Below are 17,499 nucleotides of genomic sequence, written 5' to 3'. Positions count from 1 at the left end.
GCAGAAGATGGGGACTGGACCCTCTAAAAGGCCTGCAGTGGTTGCCCCTGCCCAGGTCCCGCCGGTGGGGCTGTGGACTGCCGGGTGGGAGAAACAGGCGCATTGACTGCAAACTGGGCCACCCGGGGCTAGAAAGGCCATGGCCTGCTTGCGGGCCCCCAGGAGAGCCCGGCCGCGCTTTGAGGTCCGGAGGGCTCTGGGACCCAAGGGGCAGAGCGCGCAGGAGGCTCGGAACCCGCACGGCGCGGGCAGGTGTGGGGCCGCCGGCTCTAAAAGGCTGCTGCCTGAATGTGCCCCGCGCTGCCTGCAGCCGGAGCGATTTTATGGGGAAGACTCCCCCTCGGTTTAGTTGCTCAGAGAGTGCCCCGAGCAGGTCCCGCTGCGGACGCGCGGGGGTGTCCGGCAGCGCCGCTGCTGTTGGCCCTGCGGCTGCAGGCGCAGTTTCTCCGGGCGCAGACTTGGAAGCACGGACTTGGAGCGCAGCAGCGTGCCGGCCCTCTTGGCCTCCTTCTCCGAGGGTAGCCGTAGAGCCCAGAGCTTCGCCTTCCAAGCCCCCTCCTCACGCCCGCAGCGCGGGTTCTGGCTGAAGCCCCAGCGCGGACCTACAACGCCTGCACGGCTGCTGGAGGGAGTCTGGAGGAGTGATCGCCGGCCGCGCGAGGTCGGGTTTGCGAGTTTTTCCGGACTGAGGGAGCCCCTCGGCTCCTGCCTCGGTGTCTGAGACGCGGCCTGAAGGGGGCAGTGATTTCCTGTGCAGTGCGCTCTGTTGGCGCCTTCAACACCGCGCCAAGCCGGGCCGCGCGCCGGGCTTGACCCCGGCTTCCCCGAGCTCCCCGGGAGCTTCTGCTCCGGCCCAGTTGCCTCTCCTCCCACCCTTCGGAGGGGAGGTCCGCGCTGCCCGTGCAGCCCGAGCTCCGCTTCCTTCTCTGCCTGACCCTTTTTTTGTGTGTCCCCTGAGAAAGAGCAGAATTCTGGATGGCATCTTTATTCCCCGCCTCCCCCTTCACTGATGAACCAGCCTGCTCTGCGCTGTAAATAAAAGGTGAAGGAACGGGTGGCAGTTGGTGGCGGTGCGCGCAGGCTGCTGCAAGCGGAGAGCCTTCCTTCGCCCCGGGAGGATGCAAGCTGGGGGGCTGAGCAGAGCTAACCCGGGTGTGGAATTATTTCTGAATGACATTCTCATCGCCCTCATCTTTGCGCGAACATTTCAAGTTTTCCGGGGAACTTGTCTGGCACGCAGGAATGCACAGCGCCCCTCAGTTCTGACCTAGGCATGTCCCCTTGGCGCTGGTTCCCTGTTGACTCCATACATACTCTTTGGGAAGGGACAGGAAAGAAGAGCCCGTTCTTTGGAGACAGAAACATTTGTAGCCAGGGCAGCCCCGCTTGCATCATCACCAAATGTCAGCTGCACAAGGTTTTCATCACCAGTTTATTCCCTTCAGAAAGCTTCCCTGAAAGAGATTTCACATGAGATTGTTTGTGGCAGTGCAGGGATGGGTGCTTGGCTTCAGGGTGTGGGTTGAAGCTTTTACATGTATTTTTTCAAGTGTGTCTCGATGACTTTCTGAGTGAGAGGGCCCAAAGGCGAGAGGATAAGGCTCCCAGCTGGAGGGAATCAGCTGAAAGCAGCGTGGGAAGGAGGGCACGGGGTAATCGCAGCCTCACACAAACAGAGAAGCGTCTCCAGCTGTGAGAGGGGCACAGAGCATGGGCTTTGGGGTGGGTCGGACCCGGGTTCTAGTCAGGCGCCAGTTACCTTCCCCTTGGGTGACCTTGAGTGGGGTCATTGGATCTGTCTCAGCCTAGATTCTCGCATCTGGAAAAGTGGGGTTGTCGCAGGTACTCGGTCAGCTGGTGATGTGACGCTCCGGGGGATAAGGGCCCCAAGTGGAGAGTGCTGTGAGCTGGCAGCCCAGCAGCCAGGGCTTCCTCAGACATGCTGGAAGCACCCACGAAATGTTTCCTGCCTCCCTGCCTTCGTTTTCCTCCGGCATGGTCCACAAGTAAGACGTTGCAGCGTTAGGTGTGATGAAATAGTCATGGCTAAACACGGAGGCTGCTTATTTTGTTTTTCTCACTTCTGAAGTCTCGTGAAGGGTCAGCGAAGTTATCACCAGAAAAAAATAATTCTGGCTTATGAGCAAGTATGTATGTTACCTCCTGCCATGGGCTGTCATGTCTGGGAGAACGTGCAGGTGGTATAATACTTCATTTTTTTCAAGTGGCTCATCTCCATAGGAGAGGTGCTTTCTTGCTGAGCCGAAGTAAAGGAGTGCTCCGTTTCTGGGTCATGGCTGCAAGATCCACAGTGATCCGAAGGGTTGTTGGGGCCTGTGTTAGAGTGTCTGGGGCCTGTTATAATCAGACGGGTCTTTGCAGAGTGTGTGTACTCCCTATCCCCTTCCCCAGCCCTGTCACTAGACTTGAACACAAGATGGATGTGGTGAATGGATTTTGGCTGGCTTTGCTGCCATTTGCTGCCACTCAATGGCCAGAGGCTGTGAGCAGCCAGGAGGGACCTGGGTCCACTTAGTCTTCAAAGAGGTGGAAATTTACCAAGTAATGGGTTAATCTGATCACTGGGAGAGCCTCTCTCAATAAAGGACCCTCCTGCCTGAATTTCTTTAGGTTGACCCTCTTACTGTAATTAGAATAACAATAGAATGTTCAAAGCCCCACTCAGTGCCTTGTGTTCCTAAAAATGAAACATCTCACCAAAGCATCTATGAGTTAAGACCTCTTTTCCCTGCTGTAGATAAAATCCATATCCCAAAGTAGAGCTGAGTATATATAAAACACCAGTGAGACAGCTGAACATACAAATAAAAAAAGCATCAGAAACCATATAGAAGCATGGACGTTACTATACCAAGAACTTGGGTTATTGCAATTTTGTGTATTACATTTCAGCTCCGAGCTTCCTGGCAGTCAAGGTAAAAAGGTGAAAATGGTGGGTTACATTACTTACACGTTTGATTAAAAGATTCTGAAGGACAAAGTCTTTTTTAAAAAGTTTCGCAAGAGATTCAGAATGTCGTTCACATGTCGTTTCTCATTCTTCAGTTACCAGATTAATAAAATTAAATAATAACCAAGGGATGAGTTAAGAAATAGTGTTTTCTACGTTGATTAAAGGAATGTTCATTTTAGAAAAAAGTAAAATTAGAAGCATGAGGAAAAATAATAATGGCTCATAATCCACCTGTACAAAGACAATTACACCTAACAATTACCAGTATTTCATTCTAGTTGCTAGTTTTTACTATTTTACGTATTTGAGATCTCACTCTTTGTGCCCTTTTATATTTTGTTTCATTAATTTAACCTTATATTGGGGGTACTTCCCCATGTCCTCAATTGCAAAGATGATTTCGAGTGGCTGCATACTATTCTATCCTACTATCCTATCCTGTTTATGATGTACCATAAATATTAAGTCATTCCCCTATTGTCGGATGTATATGTTTTCCCACTTGTTACTAGTTTAAATTATTATGTGATAAACTTAGGGAAAGTTCAGGGAGCCCAGGGAGCACATTCTAGGTGTGCACCTGTCAGGAAGGCTAGCCTGCTGCAAGGATCCAGCTTGGAAAATCCAGGGGCAGCCTAGCGGTAGGTGAGTGTGTCCTTCCCTTGAGCAGCTTTGCCAAATATCTGTTCTCTCATTCACGGTGGGTGCTTTAGAAAGAGCCCAGGCAACTGGTGGAGGGAGGCTGAGCTTTTCAAGGATGTAGGAGTCCAGTTCAGCATGCACTAATTGAGCACCTACTACAGTCACTGGTGCTGCAGAAGGGAACAAAACCCAATCTTGGGCTCGAGGAGGAGCTGGTACGTAGGGGAGAACAGGGCTCTAGCGCACAGTGGCCATTTTCAAGGTTAGCTAGAAAGGGATTGTGTTGATGACTGCACAGTTCTATGAACATCCCAAAACCGTAGACTCATATACTTCAAAAGAATGAACGATATGATGTATGAATGTATTTCAATACAGCTGTTCTTAGAAATAAAAAGATAGAAAATGAGCCCTTTTTGAATCAGACTACCTCTTCTCTGTGGTTCCAGCCCCACTACCTAGCATGGTACCTGGCCCTTAGGAGGTGTATTGCTTAGGACTCCTTGCAAGTGATAGAAACGCCACTTTAACTGGTTCATGTGACTGAAAAGTCCTGGAGTGGGCTGTCTTCAGGCATGGCTGAATCCAAGGACTGAAATGCAATCTTAAAAAATGTCTCTCTCTCTTTCTCTCTGTCTCTTGGCTCTGGTTTTCTCTGTTTGGCTTCACTCTCAGGCAGGCCCTACCCATGTGGTGGCACAGATGGCCCCTACCAGCTGCAAATTTACACACCCAGTTTAGAAACTCCAGTAAGAAGAGTGTTCCTTTCCCAAATGTTTCATCCAAAGTCCCAAACTCAGCTGTCATTGGCTTGAATAGGGTCATGTGTCCATCCCCGAACCAATCCCATGACATCCCTTTTCATAGAGGGAGAGAGCAGGGAGGTCAGCCCTGCCCAACCACATGAGCAGGGAGTGAAGAGAAGGTGATTCCTCGAAGGATGTCCAAGGCTGTTGAAGGTGTAGATGCCAGGGGCATCTGATTGTAGATGTCCACAAAGACAGGCACTGGGAAATGCTATGTTCAAGAAAGAGACCAGGCATGCTAAGGGCATTGAGAGAAAGGGAAGATCATATCTAGGTCAAGAGAGGCCTCCTGGAGGAGTGGAAATCAAGATGGGCCGGAAAGGGCCAATGTCATGTTGACATAGAGAAGCAGGGACTCAGGGAAGGGGAGGTTGGATCCCAGGAAGGAGCCCCAAGATCAAAGGAAGGAGGGAGAAACAGTGTGAGGTGTTTGGGGAGCATTGATTTGTTATGCTTTCCCCCAAGTGCAGAGACTGTGGAGGGGTAGGGAGCCTGGTGCTGGGTGTGGAAGGCCTTGAATCACATGTTGAGAAAGTTGGACTTTATTCTGGAACTAGGAGGAGCCGTGTGTAGGTGGTGGTTTTGAACATGGATGTAATATGATCAGGGCCTGGTGGGAAGGCAGAGCCTAGATGGTAGGCAGATGAGCCGGAGACTGAGAAGCCAGGAAGCTTCAAGTTCAAGATGCTGAACTTGAACTGAGGTGAACAGGCAATGAGAGGATGTGGAGGAGAACAGGCAGCACTGAGACCTGCCGGGGTGGGAGGGACATCAGGGAAGGACCCATGGGGAACAGAAGGGTAGGAATTCTAGCAGGCAAGAGTCACTGAGTCCAGGCACCGCTCTGCAGAGGCAGGAAGAGGAAGCGGCTCAGCACGGGTGAGGCTACGCACAGAATGGCAGATTCCCTTTCAGACCCTTCAGCTCTGCAAGGTCCTCGTACCTGTTGGATGAGCTCTTCCATACCTCAGGAGCCCTGGGTTTGTATCCCTGTTGGGTACCACTTCCCTGCTTGGTGATCCGGGGCCAGGCACTTTGCCTCCCTTTTGTCATCTATAAAATGGGGCTCACAAATGCGACCACCCTGGTAAGGTAGTCAGGTTACTGCTTGGTACCCTGCGAGTGTCCAGTAAATACCCGCTTCTCGGTTGTCACCATTGCCATCATTCCTGTGCCGTATGGGGACAATTATGCTGACCTCACAGGGCCGCCAGGAAGAATGGGTATCTTGGATGTGGAACCTCACGACATGATGTAATGTAAGGCAGCGTTATCTGTCGTGACGTGTGCCGACGCCACGCTGCCGAGTGGGGAGCTGGAGGAAGGGGGTTCGAGCAGCCCATCTTCCCCTCTGTCGTGTATCCTGGCAGGTACTCTTTCTCCCCAGGCCGAGCTCTAGCTCCGTGAGGGTAGGTCACGAGTGAGCGTCTGCTGAACGGCACTGTGAGTGAGTAAATTCCAATCTCCTTTCTGAATTAGCCTCCCACCGAATGAAGAGTTTGTCCCAATCATCTCTCCCCCCATGAGCACGGGACTCAAGTGACCCCATCTATCAGGAATAAGTGGACTGTCAGGCTGTAGCTGCCTCCTGCCTATTCCCACCCACACCAACCCCGTGCTGCTCCCATGGGAAGGCAGTGCCCTTGGCCATGCCAGCCCCCAACCAATTCCCCAGACCCAGCCAGCCATCCGTGGGGGGCGGTGGGTGGAATGCCCACGCTCGGGCCTGTTTAGCCCTTGGTATTGGGCTAAAAGTTCAACTTGTTAGGTTTATCTTTGACAAGGGCTTCTTCCTGTGTTTGGCCTACCCTCCCCCAGGCACAAAGTACCATCAGCTTCCTCACGCGGAGATCAGCGGGGAAGTGAGCAAGCTGGAAGGGCAGGAGGGCCATGAAAATAGAGGTGCTGAACAGATATGTGTGGGACACACGTCTTTTGTCAGTCAGGGTGAACTAGGTCCTGCTGCTTTAACAAACAAAACCTGAAATCTCTGTTGCCTACATAATAAAATTTCTCTGTCGCTTACCCAAATTCCAGAGTGTGTTAGAAATGCTCCTGAGGGGCTCGCCTCCAAGTGGGAACACAAGGAGCCGGGCAGATTTGGGGTGTGACTCTCCCATCCTGTGACTTTGAGAAGATGGGAGTAGGGAGGGATTCGTGGGGAAGGCACCCTGGATTTTTAACCATCTTTACTTGGAAGTGACACAGGCATTGTTTCTACTCGTATTCCGTTGACCGGAAATAGTCGCGGGTCAAGCCAGCTTCAAGGGAGGGTAGGCAGTGTCGAGGAGCAGGCAGGTGCCATGCAGACTTGTCGTTCTGGGTCCTTCAGGAAGTAGACGCTGAGACAGATTTAGAAGCATAAGAGCTCTTGGAGGGGTTGGGGTGGGGATGCCCGTGTAAGGTACAAGAGGAGGTGGGGAGACGCTCTGCCCATGACACCAGGCTGATAGCTGGGAACGGAGGGCGAAGGAGAGATGGGTAGGAAGAGGCTCAGCAAGTCTGGGCCCATCAGTGGGCTGCTCTGGGGCAAAGTCTGCCCATAGAGGGCTCCCGCATCGGACTGAGTCCCTGCCCAGCTCGGTCACCGACCACAGGCTGCCTTGGAGATTGTGTCCTTAGCGGAGTTAAATATGGTGACAGAGTTGAAGCTGCAGCAAAAGCCATCAGCTGTAGGTTCTGCCTGCAGAGGAGATCCGACCGGCCCACCTACACAGCTGTGCAGGCACTACCCGCTTCTGCCTCAGTGCCCTAGGGCAGCACACTCTGGCTGATAGAACTTTCTGCAGGTCCTGCGACACAGCCGTGGATGCGACGCGAACCCCTCCCTCAAGGAGCTCATGGTCTAAGTAGCTGGTCAAAACAGACAGAAACCATTGCACGTAGCATGAGCCAAACTGTGGTAGTGGATCGGAGGAGGATGCTGGGGAAGGCGACCCCTTCTGGAAGCACCCATTTGGCCATTCCCTATGTTTGACTGTGAATGTAAGTGGCTCCTTGTCGCTAACCTTTTCGGTTATTTAATTTGATTGTAGGAAGGTCAGAAAATTAAACGGTGTAGTTCACCCCATGAGCATCTCTATTCATCTGCTCCTTTATTTTATTCTTATTCTCTCTGCTTATGTAACAAGGTGCAGGGCGGCTGGTGAGATGCCTTTCTCTCTGTACCTTTCGAGGAAAAAGCAGGTGTACCAGGCTGGAACCGTGGGGGTGTGAGCCCCACGTGGGGTTGGCGGTCTGGGTCCTGGTGCTCGGTTAGCTGTTGAGACCATGGGGAAGTTCTTGCTTCTCTCTGTGAATTGTAGCATGGCTGGAGGGGCTCTGCTCTCTTGTAAGCACAGTGAGAGCAGGTGCTGGGTGTGCCTGCCTCCCTTGTGGCCCCTGAGGCACTGGCTCAGGGCCAGGCACAGAGCAGGAGCTCAATAAGTATTTATTGAACAAACAAATACATCTAAAAGCTTGGGACGCAGCTCTCTGGTTCTAAGAGGATTAATGGGCATAGTTTTCACAAATCGAGGAGCTGTTCCGTATGCCACGACACGTGAGCTTCCTGCTTGCTCTTTATTTGTTCGTCTGCATTCTTGTTATTTGGTACTTTGGGGGTCCCTGTAATTGTGGAGTGCAGAGGTTACTTGCTGGATGTTCCAATAGAAGAGTCTCCTCTCCCCTGACAAACGTACACGGCATCTTCCAAGGTACATGAAAACTTAGGAAATAAATACTTTCTAGCATCTGAGAACTGTTATGGTTTTAGGTGGTTTATTGGAACAGTCCTCTAAACCAGCAGGTGGTGGGTGTAGGAATCAGGTTGTGATATCCTATTCCCACCTCCAGGGAACGTGAGCCCCAGCAGAGGCTGGACTGGGCTCTGGTCCTAGTAGAAATTGCAGGAACGGAGCCAAGTCATCAGCCTCGGTGAGCCAGGTGGTCTGATGACAGGTTTGGGGATAGGGAATGAAGAGGTCTTCTGGGATCCTCTGGAGAGCAAGACTTATTCCATGCTCCCTGTTCCCAGGCTGGAAGCTTCTGCTCTTTATCCTTTCATGGTCAAGACTGACTCAGGAATGGGCTAATCTCAGCCTCAGGGTGACCATCTCTCTGATCCGGTTTTGGTCGGGACCCCAAATCAGATAACCCAGTTTATTAGAATCATGTGCAAAATAAGAGTAAAATAGTTAGGAGCTGAGCTTTGGGGTCTGAGAATTCTTGCTCGAGTAAAGGGCATGAACCTTGTGGCACCTTTTGGGGCCGATTGGGGAATCCTTTGGCAGTTTTCCTACTTTTCTGGTCTTTCTGAACAGTGTGTATCGCTGGAAGGATGAAGTGTCATTGTCATCTAGAAAATTAGTGGTAGATCCAGAGTACGGAGTAAATGGATTCATCTGTCTTCATCAGTGCCCACGTTCCCCAGCTGCTGGCTAAAGCGGACCCCTGTCCTGCCACTTGGCAAGGACATCATCAGTCACTATTCAGATAAAATCTAGCCAAAGAAAGACTTCAAGGAGTGATGCATTATTGCTGCTCTCGTGGCGCAGGGTCAGGAGGTGGTACAGAGAAAATGATATTTTCATACTCTGCTTATGATCCACTTGACTTTGTTCAGAGGGAACTGATTCTGAAAGCAACAGTCATCCTTATAATAATCACTATATTATCCAAATCACTTTGTTTCTAGAACTGCCCATTCACTGAAGCTTTTCTGAGAATGCCCAGAATTCTTTCAGGGATTTAACCAGCAGGCGGGGACCTGGAAGCCCACCCTGTGGCATGCGATCAGAGCCCCTGCATTGGCTCCCACCGAAGCTGGTGTAGACTGCCTTGACCTTGACAGGAGAGAGAGCTCCCTTGTCACTCCATACAGTGTCTTCTGGGGGTTCGACTGACCCCTCTGAGCTCCTTGCTGGACTCTGTGAGTTCTAGAAACACTGGAAATCCCTTGGAGAGCTTCTGATCTTGTTACAAAAGAAGGAAAAGGGAATGGAAGCATTTAGTTGCAAGCGTGCAGGGGAAGAAGAGGGTATAGCGGCAGCAAGAACTCACCTGTATCCTGGGCTCAGCATGCATCCGTCCCTGCATAGTCTTTTTGTAGGGTTCGCTGATGGGATCCTCTCCACATCCTGTTGGGGCAGGTGCCATCAGTGCCCTCAGGTTGCAGGTGAGGCTTGGCGGGATCACGGGACATGACGGGCCAACCAAGCAGTGAGCTCGCATTTCAATGCAGATGGTCTGACCTTGATGCCCAAAGGTTGAGCACCAAGGGAGCGGCATCCTCCCGCAGTTTCTTACCTTCCTCCAGTAGAGGCAAGTGGCACATGTTGCTGGTGGCTGATGTTTTCCTTATTTTATTTTGTGAACTTCACGCAACCCCTCATCTCCCTCCAGCTCTGCCCCGCCCTCTCCCTTTCCCCTGTTCCACACAGCCAGCCCTGTGCTCCCTCCTCACTTTGAGCACGTCTGTCTGCACACCTGGCTCCCACAGATCCACTCTCTGCTCGCCTTGCACCTGCGGAGCTTGTCACCTCCTGCGGTGTTTACTGGGGGTGTCAGTGTTTGTGTCTATGTGTGTGTCTCCTGGATTACCTTGACGGCAGCGGTGCTGCCTCCTTTGTACCTGAGGCTTGGTGCAGGGCCTGGGCTGGGTGCGGGGCATGTGGAGATGAACCCACAGCCACTGTGCTCTCAAAGGCACGCAGCAAGGCTGCCTGGCATCGTTACCTTGCAGCATGAGAAGGGTGAGGGGACAGGCCTGGGGCAGGGGCTCTTCCCCAGGTGCAGAGGACAGTTAGGACCACTGACCCAGCACTCCGACCAGGTGGCCTCCCTGCCTGACACCTTCCAGAGACTCCCCTTGTTCTGGGAATAGGAACAAAACCTTTCCTGGTGGCCCTGGAGGCGCCAAGGGTCTGCCCTGCCCACTCCCCAGCCTCGGTGCTGCCTGCTCTCCCTTCCTACTCTGGACTAGACACATGGTCCTCTCAGTTTCTCAGGTCAGTGCACTCCCTCCCCCTGCTCTGCACAGGGCCTTTGCACAAGCTGTTCCACGGTCTGGAACACTTTCGCCACCTCTGTTCATCTCTTAGACACCAGCTCAAGTGGGCTTTGTCTATCCTCCCTGATTGGGAAGAATGCTTTGCCCCATTTTCTCTGAGAATCATAAAACTTTCCTCTCTAGGGCTTACCACAATGGCAGTTTTATGTTTGTTGGACTCTTTGATCCCTCTTGGTCTTCCATGTACCCGTGGGGGGCCGTGAACTCCATAAGTGCAGGAACAGCTCTGTTTGGGCTCCCTGTAGTGCCCAGCCCAGTTCCTGGCATGTAACCGGTATTCAGCAGATATCTGTGGGATGAATGGGTGAGAGCTGATGAGCTCCCGGGGCCAATCTGCATGTTGATAATGTCTTGCTGTGTGATTTCCAGTGCCTGTGTGGAAAAGACCGTGACATTTGGAATCAGGCGATGTGTGCCCGCGTGCTGCCCCCACCACCCGCCCCACATCTTGGGCTATGCTCTGTGGAATGGGAACGCCACTGTCTCAGGGGGTTCTTTTGGAGGTTGGCCTAGAACGTTCGTGTAAAGCACTGAGCACACGGGACACATCAAATAGGCACCCACTAAATTTCACTGTCATTTATTATAATGTAAGTGAACGAGTAAAATGCTGTATAGTCACGTTCGGTGGGAGCGTGTGTATGAGGCCAAGCAAAAAAGCGTGTGATCTGTGTGTGAGCCTCACTGGATAGGTTTTCGATATGGCTGTTTCTGACGCCAACCCTGGGATGACTTGACATGCACTGGGAGCTCATGGGTGAACTTCCCTGGCCTATTGTCTCTGGTGATGCCCTCAGAGCTCTGTGTAGTCACTGCTGGCTATTGTCCCTCGCTTCACCTGGCTGCACGCTGGGCCAGCCCACGAGTACAGGCATGTCATTTATCTGGTCCCTGCCATGTCCCAGTGCCCAGCACAGAGCCTGCAGGTTCTTGGTAATATCTGGGAGGGAATGAAGGCCTTTGCGTCCAAGCACCTCGCAAGGCCTCTGGCACATTATAAGTGCTTAGCAAATGTTTCTCGCATGAGTGGTGCTAAACGCAATGTAAAATATAACAATTTTGGATAAAATCACAACTGTGCCCTAAATGGAGCAGAGGGAGAAGACGTTATCAGGCATCTGTGAGGAATGGGTTGTTTCAGTTGAATACTGTGTTTGATGGCTGGAGAGAAATGTCCTGGTGTTCGCCTGTGATGAGACACATTTCCTTTTAGGCTCAGAACAAATCTGTTAGCTTAGAGGGCAGGGCAGTGTGGTAGGAAGAGCTCTGCATGCCCCATGGATGACCATCTCTCATACTCAGTGCTGGAGGACCTTGAGCTAGTCATTCAACTTTTCTAGGCCTTAGTTTTACCATCTGTAAAATGGGAATGATAATGATGTTTCCACCCGCCCCACCCCGCCCGGGTTCTCCATGGAGTTATTGTAGAGAACGTTGATGCGGGGAGGTGGGGAGAAGGAGCAGAGAGAGGGGAAGAGAAATAGATTAATGTAAAAGTGTTTACAAAAGTTGTAAAGAGTTACAAATAAAAGATACGCCTGAAACTAAGCACAAAGAGTAATTAATTCTGGGTTGTTCTTCTCAGAGCCTTTGGCTGTTTCCAATAACATCTTAATAAAAGACACCGAGATGTTGTTCACACGGGTGATTCATTCAACTTCCTAATAAAGAAGGAAGGCACAGTATTAGATTAGAACAGTGTGAGAGCGGAGAGGCCGGGGGCTGAGGTTTTCTGACCCTAGCTGGCACTCTTACAGAAGCGTCTAGAACAAGAGGTAGGGAATGCGTCTTCCTCTCAAGCATCGGATACCTTTGGTCATCAGAAGTCCGGCCATCCATCTTCGGCACATGTCAGACCCAGGACCATCCACAGCCAAACTATCTCACAAGGGTCCCTGGGCAGAAATTTGGGGCCATGAGAGTGAGTGAGGGCTGTCTGCTATGAGAAGTGATATAGGGTTCAGTCCAGCATTGCGCTGGGTGCTTTCACACGTGCACCCACGAAGGCAAGGGGTCGTAGAAAGAGCTTGGTCTTGCAGCCAGAAAGGCCAGGTCCACCCCTCATCCCTGCTGGGTGACCTGCGGTGGCTGCTTCTCTTGGACCTCCCTTCTCTGATGTGTACCATGGAGGTTTGGGAGTGGATAACCAGCATTGTTTGTGGGGACTAGATAAAACTATGTGGACCGGCTGCCCAGTGGGTGTTCCACAGATGCCACAGGGTGGAGTGCCCGGTGGGGATGTGATGTGCTTCTGTCCTGGTGTATGGTCAGGGCAGAAAGTTGTAAGACTGACCTCTGAGAGCAGCTCTGGTTCTGGCTCCTGAGGTGAGGGCCTCTGTTGTGTTTTTATTTTTTTAAAAGATTTTATCTATTTTTGAGATAGAGAATGAGAACGAGCAGAGGAGAGAGGCAGAGGGCGAGGGGGAAGCAGGTTCTCCACTGAGCAGGAAGCCTGATGTGGGGCTCGATCCCAGGACCCTGAGACCATGACCTGAGCCGAAGGCAGACGCTTAATGACTGAGCCATCCAGGCACCCTCTGTCGTGTTTTAGTTTGAGTCACCTGGACGGCCCTGTCACTGAACACTTAGAAAGCCAAGGGCTTACAGCTGGGGGGAGGCAGGGACATGGATGTCCCTGGAAGAAGGGCTGGCTCTGTGTTCAGATGACATTCTAGAAGCCCCTCCCTTACTGTTAGGAAGCTTCAGGGTTGCTGGGGTCAGGAGTCCCACTGTCTGAAGAACACAGAGGTCCTTGGAAGAGCAATGAGGCTGACTCCCTCTGTCGGAGCTTAACACCTGCAGAGCGTCTTCTGAGGAGGGCTGGAGCCCTGAGCAGGGTCAGCTTCGGGGGAGGGCAAAATAAGCTCCCAGAGGAAGTTTGCTTGGAGAGGGGGTGGGGTAGGGAGCGAAGGGCGGTCTTGTCTGGAGGTGGGAGCTGATGCTGGAATGCCTCCTCCCCCTGCCCATGGGGACTGTGGCTGCACGTGTTTGTGCAAACTGAAGGTGCTCGGTGTCGAGAACGAGAACGGTAGTCCTCAGTTTCCATTTTGGAGCCGGCACTTCCCTGTCCTGGGGTTGACCTCCTGGTGGGGGGGAGGGTCCTGCCCTGGTTTCAGTGGAGACCCCCCACCTCTGTGGCGGCCATGGCAGCAGCAGGGACCCGGATGGGCCTGTCTCAGGGGCTGGGCTCAGGGCACCTTGAGGGATATAACAGGCTACCCCAGGATCTGGGGGGCACTGGGCCAGGTGTCGCTGGGAAGATGCCTGTCCCTGTCATCTTGGAACATTCAAAGACACGTGACTTCATTTGTGCCCTAGTCTGGAAAGGGAGAAGTGCAGTTGGTTTCTAATGTAGTTCTTCTAATAACCTTATTCAGTAGGTATTCTTTCAACAATTAAACGAGAATGGTGAGTTTTGTGCAGTGCCAGAGTTTACTATTGCTTCTGAATGCATCATCAGGATAACAACCTGGTAAGAGAGGAATTCTGTTAGCTCCACTTAGAGATGGGGAAACTGAGGCTCAGAATGATAAGCCCATGTGAGGCAGTAAGTGGGCATTTACTGAGAGTAAGTCTGCGATACTCTACTTGGCACCACCCATAGCTGCCCCTCTCCTTCCACTCTCTCCAGATGGAAGGGTCTTTCATCCTGGATTCTTGACTGGGTTTGCTGGGATCCAGCCAGAAGCCGGGGGAGTCCTCCATCCTTGGAGGAGGACCCCAAGGATCAAGTCCTGGAGAGGGAGGAACCCTTCTAGATGGTGAGGCGTGCGTAGAGATGCTCTCGGCTTCACGGATGATGAAATGCTTCCCATGTCATCCTCCTAAGCATCTCAGGGAGGACTGCCAGAGGTGGCTGCCTATAAGAGGAAGGCAAGTGCTCCGAGTGGCTGGAAGCTGGGGCCAGGATCTGTACTGCTGACCACTGTCCGCTGGCCACACGGGAGAGGTGACCTCATGCCGGATGTGGAGCTCCGTTCAGGACTGAGCACAGAGGTCCTGCCTTGTGCCAGGCTGTGAGCATCTGGGCAGGATGTGATGTGACCCCTGCCCTTGGAGGGCTCACAGGACAGTGTAGACAATTCCCACGCAAGCAGGTGACCTTAGCGGAGTGCTTATGAGCAAACACCAGCTCTGGAACAGGACCGCCTGGCCTCCACTTACTAGTTGTGTTGATTTGGGGCAAACCACGTCAGTTCCCACCCTCCAGTGTTCTTGTCTGTACAAAGGAGGTGACAATAGTACCTACTTCACAAGACCGTTATAAAAACTAACTCACTTAAGGTTTGCCAAAGACTTTAGCCCTGGCCGATGCATAGGAAGTACCATACTGTGTTTGTCAAATAACTGATAGGAGGCTGATTTGTACATACTCCTTGGGGAGACACAAGTAAGGGCCATGGGCACGTGACGAGGAGGAGATGAACTCTCACTCGTACAGCCTACAACCTGGGAGGGCTTGGCAGAGCAGCTGACCTTGAAGCTGGCTGGAAGGACATAGGTGGAAGATATGGGAGAACCCTGTGGGGGGAGGGAGGGGAACTTTGAAAGGATGATGTTCAGCCATTCAGAGGCAGCAGGCAGCTAGGTGGCCAGCCGCGAGAGACACTGCGGGGTGGGAGCTGGAAGACCTGGAAATGCAAGCACCTTTCGGACAGCTGTGTCTAAATGCATATTTTAAAAATCAATCCATGCTCGCCAGAGCCTCCTGCAGGGTCCTGGCTTCTGACACTTGCTGTCAGCAGAGGCTTCCTGTTGGCTAAAGCAGAAGGACCCACGGCCCTGTCACGTGGGAGCTGGACAAGGTCATCTCCAGGGGCATCACAAAGACAAGGGCACAGGGGAAAGAAAGGGGATCAGCAGATTTGGGGTTAAATCGTGGCCTTGTCCCTTCCTGCCGTGTGGCCCTGGGCAGACCCCTAACCCACTGCGGCTGTTTTTCCACCTGCATAGTCGGGATGTGGGGACCCGCTCTGTGGGTGGCTGGAAGGCAAGGACGAGAGGAAGTGTCCTCAAAGGCCCAGCTGGGGCTGTGCACACCGCAGATGCCTGAGAATGCTGAATGGGAACAGGACCCAGCCTCATTTGACACCACTTAGATTCAGAAGTCTGCTGTGAGACCAATCTAATTTTAACAATCGAAAAATGACTCAGGGCCTAAAGAGGGCCCAGGAGTGATTTCAAAGCTTACTCCAAGTTGGGTCTGTAGGTGGACCTCATAGATGCACTCAGCTTTCCGTTTCCCTTAATGGCTTTCTTGATGAAGGGAAGCAGAGAGGAGCCGTGATCCGTGCTGGAATCACTGTCCTAGAAGGCCAGCAGCCAGAAGCTCAGTCGGCCGGCTTGGCCGCACCATCTGAGGGCAGGGGATGGGCGCTCATGGCTCCGGGCTGTCTGTCCGGATAACAGGCGACCGGTATGGCCAGAGGTGTATCCTTTGGACCGGGGTTGTGCTGCACACCATGCTGTTGCTGGGGGCCTTGTCTCTGCTCCACTGTGCCTGGATGCCGGGCAAGGATTAGGGGCTCCCTCCACCCTCCCAGCAGGAGGCTCTGGGTTTGGAGATGGGAAACTCCCCTGGGTGGGGGGACACTTTCCTTTTGAGACCTGCTGAGTTCTAGCCCCTTTCCAGCCTGCCACAGATCACTTCTCCTCTGACCGGTGAAGGGCCGCTCCTAAAACCCATTTGGATGGAAAGAGCTTCGGAACAGAGCAACACCGTGTTTTCTCACGGCCTCTGATAAAGAAGTCAATGTCGGAAGACTCAATTGGATTTTGACCAAAATGACTCCATTCTGGGTGTTTGGAGAACGGGAGCCGGAACGATTGAAGGGAAGAGAAGAGTGTGTTCAGAATTCAGGATGTTGGAAGGCTGGACCCCTGGGGTCTTTCTAAGGGAACTGGGGCCTCTGAGCCTCGGTTTCATTATCTGTAAAATGGAGAGGGCACCTTCTCTGACTACCCTCCCAGGGTGATTTTATGCTTCAATCAGATAATAGCGCTGGAAAGCCCTTGAGAGAAGCCAAGAGAGGAATATCTAGGATTGTTAAGTGTTTCTGTGAGAGAGCCCTACAGTGTCAGTTGTCTGAACTCATGAGGAAGGAAATCATGAAAGTTATCCAAAAAGCAGCGTTGTGAAAATAATGGGGACTAAAGTAGGTCTCATTTAGGTTTGGGGGAAGAAATAGGGCAGTGGATGTAAAGACTGAAGTGTCTATTCCTGTTTTTGAGTCAGGATTTGCTTTTCAGGGCAGAAAGCAGGCAGTTGGATTCCTTCATCCTGTGTAAGCTAGAAGTCGGGGATGTCAAGAGATTTAGAACGCACCAGAGCGAGCCAATAATATATCCTAAAAACATTCTGGATGTGTATAAGGAGCCAGTTTACGAGCTTTCAGATCTTTGTGCGGTGTAAATAATCATAATTGGCGTAATAGTGTTAGGAAGAACACAACACAGCCACAGGCGCCTGCCGTTGTGACTTGGGGAAAAGCTAGGCTAGGAGATGTCTGGCATAGAGAATATTTCAGAAGACAGCCCCGGTCCCTGCCCTGGCCGCCATGGTTTGCTTTTGCCAGGGCAGCTCTTCTTGTCTGGAGCTGTACAAGATCCTTCCGGAACCTAGGATGTGGGAATCCTGGCTTATTGCCGAGGTACCCTGGGGGCCAGCATGAACCTGGCTGAGTGAAACCGTCCCTTCAGTGAGGCATCACTGACGTCCACAGGGGAGCATTCCACGGGCTTAGCCTCTGTTCTAAGCACTTGATGTGGTAAATCTTCTACTTCTCATCAAGGCCTGAAGAGATAAGCATTCTCATTGCTCCCATTTTTCAGATGAGAAGACTGAGGTACAGAGAGCTGGGAGCCTGGCAAATGTGAACTCCGTGGAGGCGTTTGACAAAATCTCTTGTAACTTCTCAACTAGGGAGAGGAGACAGTCCATTTAGGTGCATCTGTTAGTTGTTTGGATCTCAAACCCAGAGGGATTAAACTGCAAGTAGCCTGGGGTGGTTGTCCTCAGGACTTGGTTC

General features: G+C 52.1%; 1 protein-coding gene across 1 annotated transcript in view; it reads left to right on the top strand.

The window, feature by feature from the left end:
• Positions 1-17,499, top strand: part of GABBR2 (gamma-aminobutyric acid type B receptor subunit 2) — a 336,631-nt gene that overhangs the window by 664 nt on the left and 318,468 nt on the right. The window lies entirely within an intron of this gene.

Source organism: Lutra lutra, chromosome 13 (assembly GCF_902655055.1).
Source record: "Lutra lutra chromosome 13, mLutLut1.2, whole genome shotgun sequence".
In the NCBI taxonomy this organism is placed as follows: domain Eukaryota; kingdom Metazoa; phylum Chordata; class Mammalia; order Carnivora; family Mustelidae; genus Lutra; species Lutra lutra.
This window is presented reverse-complemented; position numbering and strand designations above follow the sequence as displayed.